Raw genomic sequence first — 18,586 nt, 5'->3', positions numbered from 1 at the left:
GACTTTAAAACAAAGGCTATAAAGAAAGATACAGAAGTACACTATATATATGATGATAAAAGGATCAACACCCTGCCCACACTCAGGCAGGGTGTTGATCCTTTTATCATCATATATATAGTGTACTTCTGTATCTTTCTTTATAGCCTTTGTTTTAAAGTCTGTTTTGTCTGAGGTGAGTATTGTGACCCCTGGTTTGTTATCTTTTCCATCAGTCAGAATGGCTGCCATCCAAAAGTCTACAAATAATAAATGCTGGAGAGGGTGTGGAGAAAAGGGAACCCTCTTACACTGTTGGTGGGAATGCAAACTAGTACAGCCACTATGGAGAACAGTGTGGAGATTCCTTAAAAAAATGGAAATAGAACTGCCTTATGATCCAGCAATCCCACTGCTGGGCATACACACTGAGGAAACCAGAAGGGAAAGAGACACGTGTACCCCAATGTTCATCACAGCACTGTTTATAATAGCCAGGACATGGAAGCAACCTAGATGTCCCTCAGCAGATGAATGGATAAGAAAGCTATGGTACATATACACAATGGAGTATTACTCAGTCATTAAAAAGAATACATTTGAATCAGTTCTAATGAGGTGGATGAAACTGGAGCCTATTATACAGAGTGAAGTAAGCCAGAAGGAAAAACATAAATACAGTATACTAACGCATATATATGGAATTTAGAAAGATGGTAACAATAACCCAATGTATGAGACAACAAAAGAGACACTGATGTATAGAACAGTCTTATGGACTCTGTGGGAGATGGAGAGGGTGGGAAGATTTGGGAGAATGATATTGAAACATGTAAAATATCATGTAAGAAACGAGTTGCCAGTCCAGGTTCGATACACGATACTGGATGCTTGGGGCTAGTGCACTGGGACGACCCAGAGGGATGGTATGGGGAGGGAGGAGGGAGGAGGGTTCAGGATGGGGAACACGTGTATACCTGTGGCAGATTGATTTTGATATTTGGCAAAACTAATACAATTATGTAAAGTTTAAAAATAAAATAAAATAACAAAAAAAAAAGGAAAAAAAATAAATAAAATATCTGTAAACATGAAAAAAAAAAAATAAAAGGATCAACACAAGAAGAGGATATTGTTAACATATATACACCCCACATAGGAGTATCCAAATACATAAACAAATACTAACAGCCAAAAAGGGAGAAACTGACAGGAATACAATAATGGTAAGAGACTTTAACACCCTAATCCCAGTCTCTTCAAAAAGTGGTTTTGGAAAAGTTGGACAGCCACAGGCAAATCAATGAAGTTGGAACACACCCTCACACCATACACAAAAATAAACTCAAAATGACTTAAAGCCTTAAATATAAGACAAGACACCATAAAATGGGAAACCTCTTACACTGTTGGTAGGAATGTAAACGGGTGCAGCCACTATGGAAAATAGTATGGAGGTTCCTCAAAAAACTAAAATACAGCTGTCATATGATCCAGGATTCCCACTCCTGAACATACACTCAGACAAAAGTATAATTCAAAAAGATGCATGCACCCCTATGTTCATAGCAGCACTATTTACAATAACCAAGACATGGAAACAACCAAAACGTCTATCAACAAATGCAGGGATAAAGAAGATGTAGTGTATCTATATATACAATTGTAAATAATGTATATATTTGTGTGTGTGTGTGTATATATATAATGGAATATTAGCTATAAAAAAGAACAAAATAATGTCATTTGCAGCAACATGGATGGACCCAGAGATTATCATTAAGTGAAGTAAGTAAGTAAGATTACTTAAGTGAAATAAGTCAGAAAGAGAAAGATAGATATCATATAATATTACTTGTAATGGAGTCTAAAATATGACACAAATGAACATATCTATGAAACAGAAACAGACTCATAGATAATAGAGAACAGAGTTGTGGTTGCCAAGGGCAAGAGTGACAGGGCAAGAAGTACTGGGAGTTTGGATTAGTAGATACAAACTTAGATATAGAATGGATAAACAACCAACTACTACTGTACAGCACCAGGAAGTATAGTCAATATCCTGTGATAAGCTAATGGAAAATAATATGAAAAATAGTATATATACACACATATATACAATCCAATAACTTTGTTGAATAGCAGAAATGAACAACATAGTAAATTAATTATACTGAAAAAATTAAAAAAAAAAGAGAGAAACAGACTCACAGGTGCAGAGAACAAACTAATAATTACCATTGGAGAGAGGAAAGTGGGCAGGGGCAAGGTATAGGTAGGGGATTAAGAGATACAAACTATTATGTACAAAATAAATTAGCTACAACATATTCTTGCCTGGAAAATTCCATGGACAGAAGAGCCTGGTGGGTTTACAGTCCATGGGGCTGCAAAGAGTCAGACAGGACTGAGTGACTGAGCACAGAACACAAGGAATATAGCCAGTTGTATACTGTGTGGTATAGTATAAGGGAGTGAATGCAAAGCCAGCAGCCTAGGTTGTCAGACTAACCTATCGCAGAATAGCAGAAAGAAAGAGAACTGCAGGAAAGGGCCGCCGTGGAGCAAAGAGCACTGGCGTGAGACTCCAGCCTCATGTGCTTCAGAGATGCCAGGTCCCAATCACCACAAACCCTTCACACATGGTTTGAGGGCTCTGAAGTGGTTGAGGGTTCTGATGTTCCACAGAGAGACTACCTTGGACAATGTGCCTACACCCCTTTCATCCCAACATCTCCCAAAAAATTACCTGCCAGGGTCATTATCTAGAACACCTAGCTGAACATTGGACCCATCTAGGTGCTTCTGAACTTTACCATTGTCCAGACACCAATGCGTTGTGAACTACTTCTCTCAAATACCAAGCTTTCTTTCTTTCTTTTTTACATTCCCCAAGTGGAACCAGAGAGAAGGGAAAAATAGACCCCAGAGGCTTCAGTAAAGCTGCTGGCTAGATGGACTCTTTCCTGGCTTGGAATATAATTTCTTCTGTCTCAGGGCACCCAGATCTCTCCTGTGCCCTAATCTACCTGCTGAGAATAACTGCATCAGTGCAGTCTCTAACTCTGTAACAAGGCTCTGTCAGATAGGTCCTAGCAGGAAAACCATGGCACTAAAAACAGGGAACCCAAGAGGGTTAACAAAAGAATCAGTTTCAAAAGGCTGGGCAGTGTGATGGGGAACCAAGCATGGTGCTGCTTTTTGTGCTGGAAGGGTCATGGAGGAGGAGAAGGGCTGGGCCCAGGAAGTGTAGCTCTAGGAAGGGATTGTCAGGTGGCAGCTGAAGGTTCAGTACAAGGAATCCACACACACACAAAGAAACTTGGTTAAGGAGGGAGCCCAGGATCAAAAATCCCTGATGTCACTCTCTTCCTGTATGTCCCAAGAGCGACTGATCCTTTAGCTAGAGGCCCTGGATTTGAAGACAGACATGTGGAACAGACTTGTAGTGCCCCATATCCACAGTAGAGCCACAGAGTGCTAACTCTCAATCCTTGTGTCACGTGAGAGAGAAACAGGTGTTTGTTTGGTACTAATCTGGGCAAAGTTACCGAGGGGAGCAGCCCATAATGTCAGCCTCTATAATCACCAGAAAGGTTGTGGGGAGTGGAGACTGGAGCTCTAGAGGCCCACCAAAGGCATCCAGCTCAAAGGCCTGAGATCCCCATCTCTAGGCATCTTCCTGGGGCAGACATTTCTGTCAGAGGACCAGGGGTCTAGTCTGGGGCAGAACTGGCAGTATGGTCCCTGGGTATCTTCTCAGATTGACAGCCCCTCCTAGATGCTGTTCCTAATGTCTCATTCTTCTTTGTATCCTCTGTGCCCAATACCTGTTCATGGAGACATAATAGAGACATAATAAACACATAGGTGCTGAGTGCACATAAAGCCATTTATTTCTGCCACACGAATTTCAGAGAATCATATTACTCAAGACCAACTGGATAGTCTCTTAATAATTAATCTGAATGGTTTTCTCCCCCATTGTCTTAATGTCTGTTGAGCAGAATACGGTGTGAGTAAAACAATGTGCTTGCTCAAGTAGTAAATGCTTCATTATAAGTCTGTTGCTCTTAGTTCCTATTCTTCTTCAATTACATACAAACCAGGATTATTGAAAGGTTGGTCTACTGAAGTTAAACAATAGAATCCAAAATATTGAGGTCAGGATATTTTGAAAGGCTGAAAGTTTAACCCTGAAATGCTGACTCAGCTATAACTAATTCTCCCCTCCAGTTTTCTCTTGACTTAAAAGCTCTTATTGGGTAATCTGATTCTTCACCGATGCAGGAAGATGAATTTGTGAGAGTGGCAAAATAAAGAGACTCACAAGTGTGTCCTCCTGAAGAGACATTTTAGTGTCATGCGAGTGTATGTTCCTCGGTTCTTTGTCTCGTCACAACAAAGATTTGGAGTGATGGACATTAAAGCCCCCTCGGTGTGTTACAGCTCTCAGGCCTTGGATAGACCGTGTTATAGCTCTCAGGTCTCAAATGGACCATGTTATAGCTCTTAGACAAATCAGTGTTACAGTTCTATTTTATTTAGAAGATAGCAGGAGACGGAGTGAGAGAGAGTGAGAGAGAGAGAGAGCGCGTGCGCATGCATGCGAGAGAGAGAGTCTGTGAGAAAGCGCTTTGGCTCCTCCTTTTATATGTTTTTTCCTCCACCTGGGCCTGCCCTATGCAAATTGGGCTTAGCCAGGAGTGCTGTTTGTTCTGCCTGAAGTCTTCACTCTGGTCCTCGGACCTTCCTTTGACCTTCCTTGTCTTTTAGCTACCTCCACTTTGGACTCCTTTTCCCTATTCTACCTACCTAACATTAGTAAATAAGATTTATGGTTGGAGTCACCTACAGTCATTGTGATTGGGCATTTCAGGCCAAAATCAAAGTACTTTATACTTCAAAAATGTTTCTATAGTCTCAGTTTTATCTGAGTGGCTTCCCTAAGGAATTTTAACCATAACCCCTTCAAATCTGAACTTGTATTCAAAATACAAATATTTATTTCAATTAGTACTTTTGGAGGGCATAAGTGAATGAGTAGATGATTTTCTGAATTCTTTTAATAAGACTTTTTGCTTCCATGCCCTGTTGCTTACTTTGAGCCATGCACCATATTAAACACCTTACGTGTACTATCTCGTTTAGTCCCATAATACCTATACAAGGTAGATACTATTTTGTCAGGGAATGTTTAATGGGAGGATTCCTACGTGATGTTTCTCATAAATCCTCTGTTCCTTATCAGCCTCTGCCGGAGGCGAGTAGAACTGCACACAGCTCTCAGGACTGAGGTCATTGTGTGAGACAGGCTTGGGTCTCCTTTAGTAAACATTCTCTTTACAACAAGACTGCTTAGTCTCTCCCCCCTTTTTCTTGAGATATGGATTGTCTCCTGACCTTGTGACCATTATTATCTCTTGTTCCCTTGGTAACAGTTACTGTAACAGTTTGGTTTTCTGATCTTTATCACTGTCGAAAGAAATTTCTTGTACTGCAGTCTATATATACACACAGAAAAATCATTAAAGCACCTTTGCTCCATCAGAGCTTGGGCCCGCGTGTCTTTCTTTCTTTCTCTCTCTCTCTCTCCGGCTCTCTCTTTCATTTTCTTATCATCGACTCTGGACCGCCGGGTCCCAGTCCATTAAAGGACCCCAAAAAGTGGCTCCCCAGAACAGGGACTCTGGTATACGTGGCATTTCAGATGGAGGGACTCGGGACCTATTGAGGTCGGTAAGTACTAAGACATGGGTTATACAGCTGGAAAGCCCCATCATTTCTCTACTTTACTTCACCATTTGTTTAAAGCTCAAGGACTTATGGTTTCATGCCAATGAATAGAGGCTTGCTTTCAAACGTGGTTAAATGTAATCTTTGGTTCCCTGATAAAGGCAGTTTTGATTTAGAAATTTGGCACCAGGTCAAAGAAAGTGTTGAATGAGCTGCCAAGCAGGAAAAAATATTCCAATTGATTTCTGGCCATTTCAAGGTAAATGCTAGCCCTCCTAATATTCGACAACAGACAGAATACTTATTGCATGAATATGAATTAGATGATGAAACTTTACAAAAGGCCCAATTAGAACAACATAAAATATTTCAAACTTTTCTTACTAGCCCTGTCCCGGCTGCTCCATATGCTCCTCCCCTGCCAACAGGGACAACTCCAAAAGTCTGTCCTTTGTTGGAACCTAATGAAAATTATGCTAATTTTTGGGGCTAGATTGGAAACTGCTATTTCCCATACTGTAATCGGAGAAGAAATCAAGAAACAGCTAGAGAAATTACTTGCTTATGAGAATGCAAATCAGGAATGTCAAAGAGCTATCGCTGCAATTCGTGAGACTGGGACTATTATTGATTATTTGAAGGCTTATCACAATCTAGGATCAAAAACTCAAAAGATGCAAATAGTAACTAAGACAATGGCTACTATCTTTAGAAAGGGAAATGAATGATGCTTTACATGTAGTTCAGTTCAGTTCAGTCGCTCAGTCGTGTACGACTCTTCGCGACCCCATGAATTGCAGCACGCCAGGCCTCCCTGTCTATCACCAACTCCTAGAGTTCATTCAAACTCATGTCCATCGAGTCAGTGATGCCATCCAGCCATCTCATCCTCTCTCGTCCCCTTCTCCTCCTGCCCCCAATCCCTCCCAGCAGCAGAGTCTTTTCCAATGAGTCAACTCTTCGCATGAGGTGGCCAAAGTACTGGAGTTTCAGCTTTAGCATCATTCCTTCCAAAGAAATCCCAGGGCTGATCTCCTTCAGAATGGACTGGTTGGATGTCCTTGCAGTCCAAGGGACTCTCAAGAGTCTTCTCCAACACCACAGTTCAAAAGCATCAATTCTTTGGCCCTCAGCTTTCTTCACAGTCCAACTCTCACATCCATACATGACTACTGGAAAAACCATAGCCTTGACTAGATGGACCTTTGTTGGCAAAATAATGTCTCTGCTTTTGAATATGCTATCTAGGTTGGTCATAACTTTCCTTCCAAGGAATAAGAGTCTTTTAATTTCATGGCTGCAGTCACTATCTGCAGTGATTCTGGAGCCCCCCAAAAATAAAGTCTGACACTGTTTCCACTGTTTCCCCATCTATTTCCCATGAAGTGATGGGACTAGATGCCATGATCTTAGTTTTCTGAATGTTGAGCTTTAAGCCAACCTTTTCACTCTCCTCTCTCAGTTTCATCAAGAGGCTTTTTAGTTCCTGTTCATTTTCTGCCATAAGGGTGGTGTCATCTGTATATCTGAGGTTATTGATATTTCTCCTGGCAATCTTGATTCCAGCTTGTGCTTCTTCCGCCCAGTGTTTCTCATGATGTACTCTGCATAGAAGTTAAATAAGCAGGGTGACAAAATACAGCCTTGATGTACTCCTTTTCCTATTTGGAACCAGTCTGTTATTCCATGTCCAGTTCTAACTGTTGCTTCCTGACCTGAATACAGGTTTCTCAAGAGGCAGGTCAGGTGATCTGGTATTCCCATCTATTTCAGAATTTTCCAGTTTATTGTGATCTACACAGTCAAATGCTTTGTCATAGTCAATAAAGCAGAAATAGATGTTTTTCTGGAACTCTCTTGTTTTTTCAATGATCCAGTGGATGTTGGCAATTTGATCTCTGGTTCCTCTGCCTTATCTAAAACCAGCTTGAACATCTGGAAGTTCATGGTTCATGTATTGCTGAAGCCTATAGAGATAAAAACCATTTAAAAAGGGCCTACCTTAAGAAGGCTAATAAAAAATCTCCAAGAATTTGCCCTCGCTGCCATAGAAGAATGTATTGGGCCAAAGACTGTAAATCTAAATTTGATATTGAAGGAAAACCTATTCCAAGAAACTCCAAACAGGGGACCCTCCAGGTCCCCTACAACAAAAACCAGGGCAAATTCTATCTTTTCCCTCAAACCCTCAACATCCGGCAATGCTGCCATCAATATACCAGCCCTAAATGATATTTTCCTTAGCCCTCAAGCAGTCCCTTCTAGAGTACCTACCAGACTTTTTGGACCCCTACCCCTACAAACCTTCAGTCTTTTATTTGGCCAATCTAGTTTGGTTTCTAAAGGAATTACTGTTCACCCTGGAATAATTGATTTAAATTATAAAGGAGAGATTCAAATTATGATGTCATCTCAGATTCTATGGCAATTCAAAAAGGGGGACAAAATTGCTCAATTACTTCTTTTGCCTTACATTTCTATTAACTCCTCTAATAATGTACAGACAAATGGGTTCAGCAGTACAAATCAAAAACAATCTTTATGGACATCATAAAGGGACAATCTTTTGCCATTAATTTTGATATTTATATTTGGTTGGGCATATTTAGATACCAATGATGCAGCCCGCTCCGCGCCTCCCTGCCCAGCCCCCGCTTGCTAATGGCGTGTGCAGGTGACTGTGCTGCTTCTCTGCTGGGGGAGTTACCGTAGGGCTCGCAATCTGCGAGTTTTAATTGTTTATTTATTTTTTCTCCCTGTTATGTTGCCCTCTGTGCTTCCAAAGCTCGGCACAGATTCGGCAGTGAGAAGGTTTCCTGATGATTGGAAACTTCTCTCTTTTTAAGACTCCCTTCCCGGGACGGAACTCTGTCCCTCCTTCTTTTGTCTCTTTTTTTGTCTTTTATATTTTTTCCTACTTCCTTTCGAAGACTTGGGTTGCTTTTCTGGGTGCCTGATGTCCTCTGCCAGCATTCAGAAGTTGTTTTGTGGAATTTACTCGACGTTTAAATGCTCTTTTGATGAATTTGTGGGGGAGAAAGTGTTCTCCCAGTCCTACTCCTCCGCCATCTTGGCTCCTCCCTTGTGTTTCTTCCAGCCCAGTGTTTCTCATGATGTACTCTGCATAGAAGTTAAATAAGCAGGATGACAATATACAGCCTTGATGTACTCCTTTTCCTATTTGGAACCAGTCTGTTGTTCCATGTCCAGTTCTAACTGTTGCTTCCTGACCTGCATACAGGTTTCTCAAGAGGCAGATCAGGTGGCCTGGTATTCCCATTTCTTTCAGATTTTCCCACAGTTTATTGTGATCCACACAGTCACACAGTCAAAGGCTTTGGCATAGTCAATAAAGCAGAAATAGATGTTTTTCTGGAACTCTCTTGCTTTTTCCATGATCCAGCAGATGTTGGCAATTTGATCTCTGGTTCCTCTGCCTTATCTAAAACCAGCTTGAACATCAGGAAGTTCACAGTTTAGAACTCTCCTATTTTTCTTATAAAAGAAATCTAATAAATGGCATCTCTTAACAGACCTCAGAAAAGTTAATGCATTTATGAAACCTATGGATACATTACAACCAGGGATCCCATCACCTACTACTATTCCTCAAAATTGGCATGTTATTATTACTGATTTACAAGATTGTTTTTTTTTAATATACCTTTACACCATTTAGATCGGGAGAGATTCACTTTCTCTCTCCCTTATCCTAATCATATCAGGCCTCATAAAAGATTTCAATAGACTGTGTTACCTCAAGGTATGCTTAACAGTCCTACTATTTGTCAAAATTTTGTAGCCAAGACTTTACATCCAATGTGACAGCAATTCCCTCATGCATATATCTTTAATAATATACTGCAACTACAAAAAGGAAAAATGATGTTTTTGACACTGAATGGCCATGATATTCTTTAGACTCCAGAGAAAACTGATTAAAGTAAAATATTTTTTGAAATTGCAAAACCAATTCTTCCTACACATGCAGTTAGGAAAAGGTTAACTTGTTTAAATACTTCTTTGGAGCTCCAATTCTGCCTGGGAAATAAAAACAGACCTAAGAAAAAACCTAAAGTTAACTCTTATCATGTCCTTGGGATACACAGCCCACTCTATCTAGGACTCCAGCCATAAATGAATTGGTGGAACTAAAAAAATAAAATAAATAAAAATAAAAGATATATAATTTAAATATAATTGTTTGCTAATCTAATTAAGACATGTCTTAAATCATCAACACTATGCAAAGGGTTTACTAATAAGAACTTTAAATATATTCCTGTTCATGTTGTCAGGCCAAATCAGGAAAATTAATGTTTATGGCTAATCATACAATTGTCGATTGGGGACCTCATGGTATATGGTTATCTAACTGCTCAAATGATATTAAGAACACTGTGTATGATTATGTTACTCAAATAACATACAAGGTTACTAATACTACAATGGAACATTACCATGACAGAAGACTTCTTGGGTGACTTGGCTGTGGAATGGCACCCCCTCGTCCTCAAATCGTCCTTGATAAACAGATTGGGCTTAAACAATGAGACATCTGGAAACTTGCTGCAAGCACCGAGGAACTTGGGACTTGGACTAGACATTTCTTTTTTTTTTTTTTTTGGACTAGACATTTCACAGGGACCAATCATAGCCATAGCAATTATTTCTTTTGCTATAATCAGTCATATTTTATATAAGCCTATGTTCCACTTCCTTTTGTTGTTAACTATAGGAAATTTACAATTCAATAAGACTTTATGTTCTGTAACTTGCATAAATTGTAAATTATATACTTGTCTTAACTCCTCTATTTCCTTGAGAAATGACTCCCTTTTGATTCTTAGATCTCAACATAATCTGTGGTTACCAATAAATCTCCAGCGGCCCTAGGAAGAAGGCCCCATGTCTGGACTTGCTTCCCAGTTACTTTCTAAATTGCTCCAGCAATCTAAATGATTCATTGGATGGCTGATTTTTGGCATTTTGAGATTAATAGCTATTTGCACCACTGCTGCTGTCACTGGTGTTGCTTTACAAACCTCAATTCAAACACATAATTTTATTCAAAATTGGACTAAAGATGCCCACACTACGTGAGCCATTCAGGCTCAGATAGATGAGGATATTCAAGAGGAAATACAGGAACTAAAAACAGCCATCAAATGGGTTAGAGATCAATTAACAGATGTACAAAAACAGATAATGTTAAAATGTGATTGGAATTCTACTCAATTTTGTGTTACTTCTGTTCATTTCAATAATAGTGCCTACAACTAGGAACAAATCAAATTTCATTTACAAAACATACATAATAATGTCTCTCTGAATGTACAATTATTATAAAAAGAAATATTTGAAACCTTTTCTAATAATCTGCACTCTTCCACTAATTTGGAAACTTTAGCTGAACAACTAGCTCATCAATTATCTGGGCTAGACCCACGAGGATGGTTTCAAATCATTACTCACAGCATCAGGTCTGGAACTGTAATTTTAGTGATGGTCTTAACAATTATATTTGTCATCTACCGTTGCCTTCATGCCAAGGTTATTAAAACTAAACAATGTTCTAATGATTAAGAGTTCTAATGATCAGAACTCTTTTTACAAATATTATAAATAAATAAGGGGGAATTTTCAGGGAATGTTTAACGGGAGGATTCCTACATGCTGTTTCTCATAAATCCTCTGTTCCTTATCAGCCTCTGCCGGAGGCGAGTAGAACTGCACGCAGCTCTCAGGACTGAGGTCATTGTGTGAGACAGGCTTGGGTCTCCTTTAGTAAACATTGTCTTTACGACAAGACGGCATATTCTCTAACCCCTTTTTCTTGAGATATGGATTGTCTCCTGACCTTGTGACCATTATTATCTCTTGTTCCCTTGGTAACAGTTACTGTATGTTTGGTTTTCTGATCTTTATCATTGTCAAAAGAAATTTCTTGTACTGCAGCCTATATATACACACAGAAAAATCATTAAAGCACCTTTGCTCCATCAGAGCTTGGGTCCCCGTGTCTTTCTTTCTCTCTCTCTCTCTCTCTCTCTCTCTCCGGCTCTCTCTTTCACTTTCTTATCGTCAACTCTCGACTGCCAGGTCCCGGTCCATTAAAGGACTCCAACACTATTTATCCTCATGTTACTGATTTACGACTAACGTTCAGAGATGTTAAGTGACTGACCCAAGTCAACCTTCATAAGATCCAGAATTCAATCATTTGTTACCACTTCTATTGCTCTTACCTGGTCTACATCACCATCACCTCTTAATGGGATTATGGTTATAGCCTCTTTTCAAGTCTCCCTGTTTTGACCCTAGTCACCCTACAGTCTATTCAGATTAAGCCACTCTTCTGCTAAATGCCTGTAGTGGCTCCCCATTTGTCTCTGAATAAAAAGTCAAGTCCTTTCTTTGAGCCTTAAGGTCCTATCTAACATGCCACAGTTACCTCTTTAAACAAACCCACAGCATCTCCCTTTACTCTCTTCCTTCCTCAAAGGAATTCTTGCTATTTCTCAGGGCCAAATGTGCTACCCTAGCCTTGTGGCCTTTGTCTCTGCTGTTTCCTCACACTAGAACAGTCTTCCACCAGATACCTGTTTGACTACTTCTTAATATTCTTGATGAATTTGCTTAAATGACACCTTCTCAATGAAGCCTACCCTCCCTCACCTTCCTATGTTAAATTGAAACCCATCTGCTTTATCCCTTTGCATTCCTTTCTTTGAGAGCCCATATCCTCCAGATCAGTCTGAATTTGAGATGCCTTTTTTGCTTACTCCAGGTGGTTGTGCAAATGCAATTGTTTTCTATGTGTCCTAGGTCAAAAAGTTTGACAAACCCTGCTTTAAGCAATCATGCAGATAATTTAACTTCTCAGGTTTCTTACTATTAAGCAAGACAAATACACAAGAGAGAAATTACAAATGAAAAAGATGTTTTTAAAATCATAGATAGATATTCTTAGATATGATATAGAATGAATATTCAATTACATACATTGAAAAAAATAAAGCTATAATAATTAAAACAATGTGATACTGTTACAAAAATAACAACCATCAAACTCTTTCTTTGAAAGAATCTTTGAAAAACAAATTTCAAGTTTTCCTTACTTTAACGACAGTAACCATGCCACATTAGAATTCCAGGACTTATTCATTTTATAACTGAAAGTTCATACCCTTGAGCAACACCTTTCCATTTCCCCCATCCTCCCTCCTGATAACTACCAATTGACTCTCTGTTTCTGCAAGCTCAATTATTTTTTTTCACATTTCACATGTAAGCAAGATCATGCAATGTTTTTATTTCTGTGTCTGGTTTATTACACTTAGCATAACGTCCTCTAGGTTCATCTATGTTGCCATAAATGATAGGATCTCTTCTTTTTAATGGCTGAATAATGTTTCTCTCTGTGTTAGTCCAAGATCTTGTGCCTGCTGCACTGTGAGGTTAAACAAAATGAAATGTCAGTTTGGAGCAGAGAAAAGCTTATTGCAAGGCCATGAAAGGAGGATGGGTGGCTGTGCCCACCCCCCCAGCCTCAAACTCTCTGTGTTTGTGTATGTTTGTATTTACATGTGAGTACACATCCATATTTTCTACACCCATTCATCCACTGCCAATTAGGTTGTTCTGTGTCTTTTCTACTGTGAATAATGTTGCAACAAACATGAGAGTACAAATGCCTTTTCAAGACAATGATTTCATTTTCTTTGAATATATACCCAATAGTGGGACTGCTGAATCATATGGTAGTTCTATTTTTAATTTTTTGAGAAGTTGCTGTACTGTTTCCCATAATGGCTGAACTAATTCACAACCCCACCAACATTGTACAAAGGATTTCCTTTTGTCCACATCCTTATCAACATTTGTTATTTTTTAACTTTTAAATAATAGTCATCCTAACAGGTGTGAGGTGATATCTTACTATAGTTTTGATTTGTATTTTCATGTATGTTTTCTGGCACCTCTTTCATATATCTGTTGATCACTTGTACACCTCCTTCAGAAAAATGTCTATTTGTGTCATTTACCCATTTTTACAAGTGGGTGCTGATTGTTGGGTTACTTGTTTTTTCTTCTGGGAGGATAGTGATTTTAGGTCTTATGCTTAAGTCTTTAATACATTTTGAGTTGACTTTTGTACATGGTGTAAGGTATAGTTCCAATTTCATTATTTTGCATGTGCCTGTCCAGTTTTCCAATACCATTTACTGAGGAGATTATCCTTTTTTTCCAGTGTGTGTTCTTGGTGGCCCTGTTGAAAATTAGTTGACAATATATGTTTAGGTTTATTTCCATGCTGTCTATTCTGTTCCATTATTCTATGAGTCTGTTTTTTATGCCAGATCATACCATTCCTGATCAGATAGAAAAGAATACATTTACCAAATTGTTTTTTGCATACTATTTACTGAAGGCCTTATCCATCTATTCTAGTAAGTATACCATGTCTGGCACAGAAGATGCTATTAGGCTATTACTTGGTTGAGCTTGCAGTAGCTACAGTCATCCTTCCGAATCTAGTCAGTTTATGCAGGGAACAGACTTAAAATGGAGATACTATAAGGACCATCACTGCTATGACCGTTAAGTCTTTAAAAATGGCACTAATTTCCACCAGCACTGCCCTCCCTTCTGCCACAAGGATGTGATACTGTGTTTCACTTCATATGTTGGCCAGCTAAGGGAAGTCAGGTTCCAAAGTTTCTACTTGGCTTTTCCTACTACTATATCTCTTTCCCTTAGGTCAAAGGAACTGGGCACTGCTTTTTCTCCAGTATACAGTCATTTGAGTAAATGGTCATAAGGAAGAACTGAAAAAATCATTATAGTATATGCATGATATAGTATATCATGTTTCAGGGTCCCTCCTACTCATGACCTAGCTTCGTTTTCAGTCAATGGGTTCTCTGTATAAAAATTGGTTTAGATCTAAGAACTGAGCAAGGTACCATAACTCTATTGAGACTTCTGTGCTCAACTTCTATGTCTTCCATGATTGCCACCTCCCTTTCTTTTTTTGGTTGCACAATACTCTTGAGTGCCTGCCAAAATAGCTGCCTGTGTATTTTGCCTATAGGGGTCTCAAACTCCATTAATATCTCAATAACCTCCTGAAGATCAAGCTTTCTTGGCTGCCTCTCTGATTTTTCTGGTCATTGTGAAAACTGTGACATTTTTGCTTTAAGTAGTCAAGTACTACCACCTGGCTTCTACTACTTCAAGGGCTCCATTATCCACATGACATTAATGAACCTGGCTCAGTGACTGCATCTCCTACCAACAGCCTGAGTAAGCAGAAAAGACCTGCCACTGACCTTCTTAATGATCCTGATATCCTTTTAACCAGTGCATTCCTAATATCTGGAGAAACGACATGTACTCTGAGCCCTTATTTGGCACATCATCATCTGAGAGTCTTTGGTTTCATGTAACATATTCGTTTCACCATGGCTATTTCCTTCAGCCTCTTTATTCCCTACTCTGTTATCTTCTGGGAAACTTGGCATTAGTCATGATTCTTTCCAACCTTTCAAGAGTCACCTTAGAAGGTGACTTAGAGTCACCCAGTTTGTCCTATACTCAAGAGTCCTTGTTAAGGTTTAAATCTCATATTCCATAAAAGTGTTCATAGTTCAGTTCAGTTGCTCATTCATGTCCGACTCTTTGCAACCCTATGGACCACTGCACGCCAGGCTTCCTTGTCCATCACTGTCTCCTGGAGCTTATTCAAACAAATGTCCAGTGATTCAGTGATGCCATCCAATCATCTCATTCTCTGTCATCCCCTTATCCTCCCGCCTTCAATCTTTCCCAGCATCAGGGTCTTTTCCAGTGAGTCAGTTCTTCGCATCAGGTGGCCAAAGTATTGGCATTTCAGCTACATCACCAGTCCTTCCAATGAATTTTCAGGACATATTTCCTTTACAATGGGCTGGTTGTATCTCCTTGCAGTCCAAGGGACTCTCAAGAGTCTTCTCCAACACCACAGTTCAAAAGCATCAATTCTCCATTGCTCAGCTTTCTTCACAGTCCAACTCTCACATCCATACATGACTACTGGAAAAACCATAGCTTTGACTATATGGGCCTTTGCTGGTAAAGTAATGTCTCTGCTTTCTAATATGCTATCTAGGTTGGTCATAGCTTTTCTTCCAAGGAGCAAACGTCTTTTAATTTCATGGTTGCGGTCACCATCTGCAGTGACTTTGGAGCCCCCCAAAATAAAGTTTGTCACTGTTTCTATTGTTTCCCCATCTATTTGCCATCAAATGATGGGACTGGATGTCATGATCTTAGTTTTCTGAATGTTGAGTTTTAAGCCAACTTTTTCACTCTCCTTTTTCACTTTCATCAAGAAGCTCTTTAGATCTTCTTTGCTTTCTGCCATTAAGGTGGTGTAATCTGCATATCTGAGGTTATTGATATTTCTCCCGGCAATCTTATTCCACCTTGTGTTTCATCCAGCCCAGCATTTCACATGATGTACTCTGCATATAAGTTAAATACAGCCTTGATGTATTCCTTTCCCAATTTGGAACCAGTCTGTTGTTCCATGTCCAGTTCTAACTGTTGCTTCTTGACCTGCATATAAATTTCTCAAAAGGCAGGTCAGGTGGTCTGGTATTCCCATCTCTTAAAGAATTTTCCACAGTTTGTTGTGAGCCACACAGTCAAAGACTTTGGCATAGTCAATAGAGCAGAGGTAGGTGTTTTTCTGGAACTCTCTTGCTTTTTTGATGATCCAACGGATGTTGGCAATTTGATCTCTGGTTCCTCTGCCTTTTCTAAGTCCAGCTTGGACATCTGGAAGTTCACATTTCATGTACTGTTGAAGCCTGGCTTGGAGAATTTTGAACATTACTTTGCTAGTGTGTGAGATGAGTGCAATTGTGAGGTAGTTTGAACATTCTTTGGCATTGCCTTTCTTTGGGATTGGAATGAAAACTGACCTTTTCCAGTCCTGTGGCCACTCCTGAGTTTTCCAAATTTGCTGGTATATTGAGAGCAGCATTTTCACAGTACCCTCTTTTAGGATTTGAAATAGCTCAACTGGAATACTATCACCTCCACTAGCTTTGTTCATAGTGATGCTTCCTAAGGTCCACTTGACATCTCATTCCAGGATATCTGGCTCTAGTTGAGCAATCACACCATCATGATTATCTTGCTCATGAAGATCCTTTTTGTATATAGTTCTTCTGTGTATTCTTGCCACCTCCTCTTAATAGCGTGTGCTTCTGTTAGGTCCATACCAATTCTGTCCTTTATAGTGCCCATCGTTGCATGAAATGTTCCCTTGGTATCTCTAGTTTTCTTGAAGAGATCTCTAGTCTTTCCCATTCTATTGTTTTCTTCTATTTCTTTGCATTGGTCACCGAGGAAGGCTTTTTTATCTCTCCTTGCTATTCTTTGGACTCTGCATTCAAATGGGTATATCTTTCCTTTTCTCCTTAGCCTTTAGCTTCTCTTCTTTTCTCAGCTATTCATAAGGCCTCCTCAGACAAAAATTTTGCCTTTTGCATTTCTTTTTCTTGTGGATGGCCTTGATCACTGCCTCTTGTACAATATCACAAACCTCTGTCCATAGTTCTTCAGGCACTCTGTCTATTGGATCTAATCCCTTGAATCTATTTGTCACTTCCACTGTATAATTGTAAGGGATTTGATTTAGGTCATACCTGAATGGTCTAGTGGTTTTCCCTACTTTCTTCAATTTAAGTCTGAATTTGACATAAGGTGGTCATGATCTGAGCCACAGTCAGCTCCCAGTCCTTTTGCTGGCTGTATAGAGCTTCTCCATCTTTGGCTGCAAAGCATATAATCAATCTGATTTCAGTACTGACCACCCGGTGATGTCCATGGGTAGAGTCTACTCGTGTTGTTGGAAGAAGTTGTTTGCTATGATCAGTGTGTTCTCTTGGAAAAACTCTGATAGTCTTTGACCTGGATGAAGCATTTGTACTCCAAGGCCAAGTATGCCTGTTACTCCAGGTATTTCTTGGCTTCCTACTTTTGCACTCCTGTCCCCTATAATGAAAAGGACATCTTTTTTGGGTGTTAGTTCTAGAAGGTCTTGTAGGTCTTCATAGAACCATTCAACTTCAGTTTCTCTCGGAAAATAGACCGAGATTACTGTGATATTGAATGATTTGCCTTGGAAACAAACAGAGATCATTCTGTCATTTTTGAGATTGCCTCCAAGTACCTCATTTTGGACTCTTGTTGACTCCAATGGCTACTTCATTTCTTCTAAGGGATTCTTGCCCACAGTAGTAGATATAATGGTCATCTGAGTTAAATTCACCCATTTCAGTTCATTTTAGTTCGCTGATTCCTAAAATGTCAATGTTCACTCGCCATCTCCTGTTTGACCACTTCCAATTTGCCTTGATTTGTGGACCTAACATTTCAGATTCTTATGCAATATTGCTCTTTATGTCATCAAGCTTTACTTCCACCACTTGTCACATCCATAACTGGGTGTTTTTGCTTTCGCTCCATCTCTTCATTCTTTATGCAGTTATTTCTCCACTGATCTCCCATAGCATATTGGGCACCTACCAACCTGGGGTGTCCATCTTTCAGTGTCCTATCTTTTTGTCTTTTCATGCTGTTCATGTGGTTCTCAAGGCAAGAATACTAAAGTGGTTTGCCATTCCCTTCTCTAGTGGATCACGTTTTGTCAGAACTCTCCACCATGACCCATCTGTCTTGGGTGGCCCTACACACCTTGGCCTATAGTTTCACTGAGTTAGACAAGGCTGTGTAACTTACTTACTTAAGTATAGTGGAAGCTAAAAAAACAAAACAAATGAACAAACATAACAAAATAAAATATACTCAAAAA

At 39.5% G+C, this 18,586-nt stretch overlaps 1 protein-coding gene across 2 annotated transcripts in view; it reads left to right on the top strand.

Annotated features, from left to right (window-relative positions):
* The first annotated feature begins 5,482 nt into the window (after positions 1-5,482).
* IL33 (interleukin 33) overlaps positions 5,483-18,586 on the top strand; it is a 128,665-nt gene continuing 115,561 nt past the window's right edge. For both annotated transcript variants that reach the window (XM_059888984.1, XM_059888985.1), the window contains exon 1: positions 5,483-5,721. The gene's annotated coding sequence lies outside the window, so the exon portion shown is untranslated. The remainder of the gene's footprint in view (positions 5,722-18,586) is intronic.

Source organism: Bos taurus, chromosome 8 (assembly GCF_002263795.3).
Source record: "Bos taurus isolate L1 Dominette 01449 registration number 42190680 breed Hereford chromosome 8, ARS-UCD2.0, whole genome shotgun sequence".
Classification (NCBI taxonomy): Eukaryota; Metazoa; Chordata; class Mammalia; order Artiodactyla; family Bovidae; genus Bos; species Bos taurus.
Note: the sequence above shows the minus strand (reverse complement) of the source record. Positions and strands in the feature narration are given on the sequence as shown.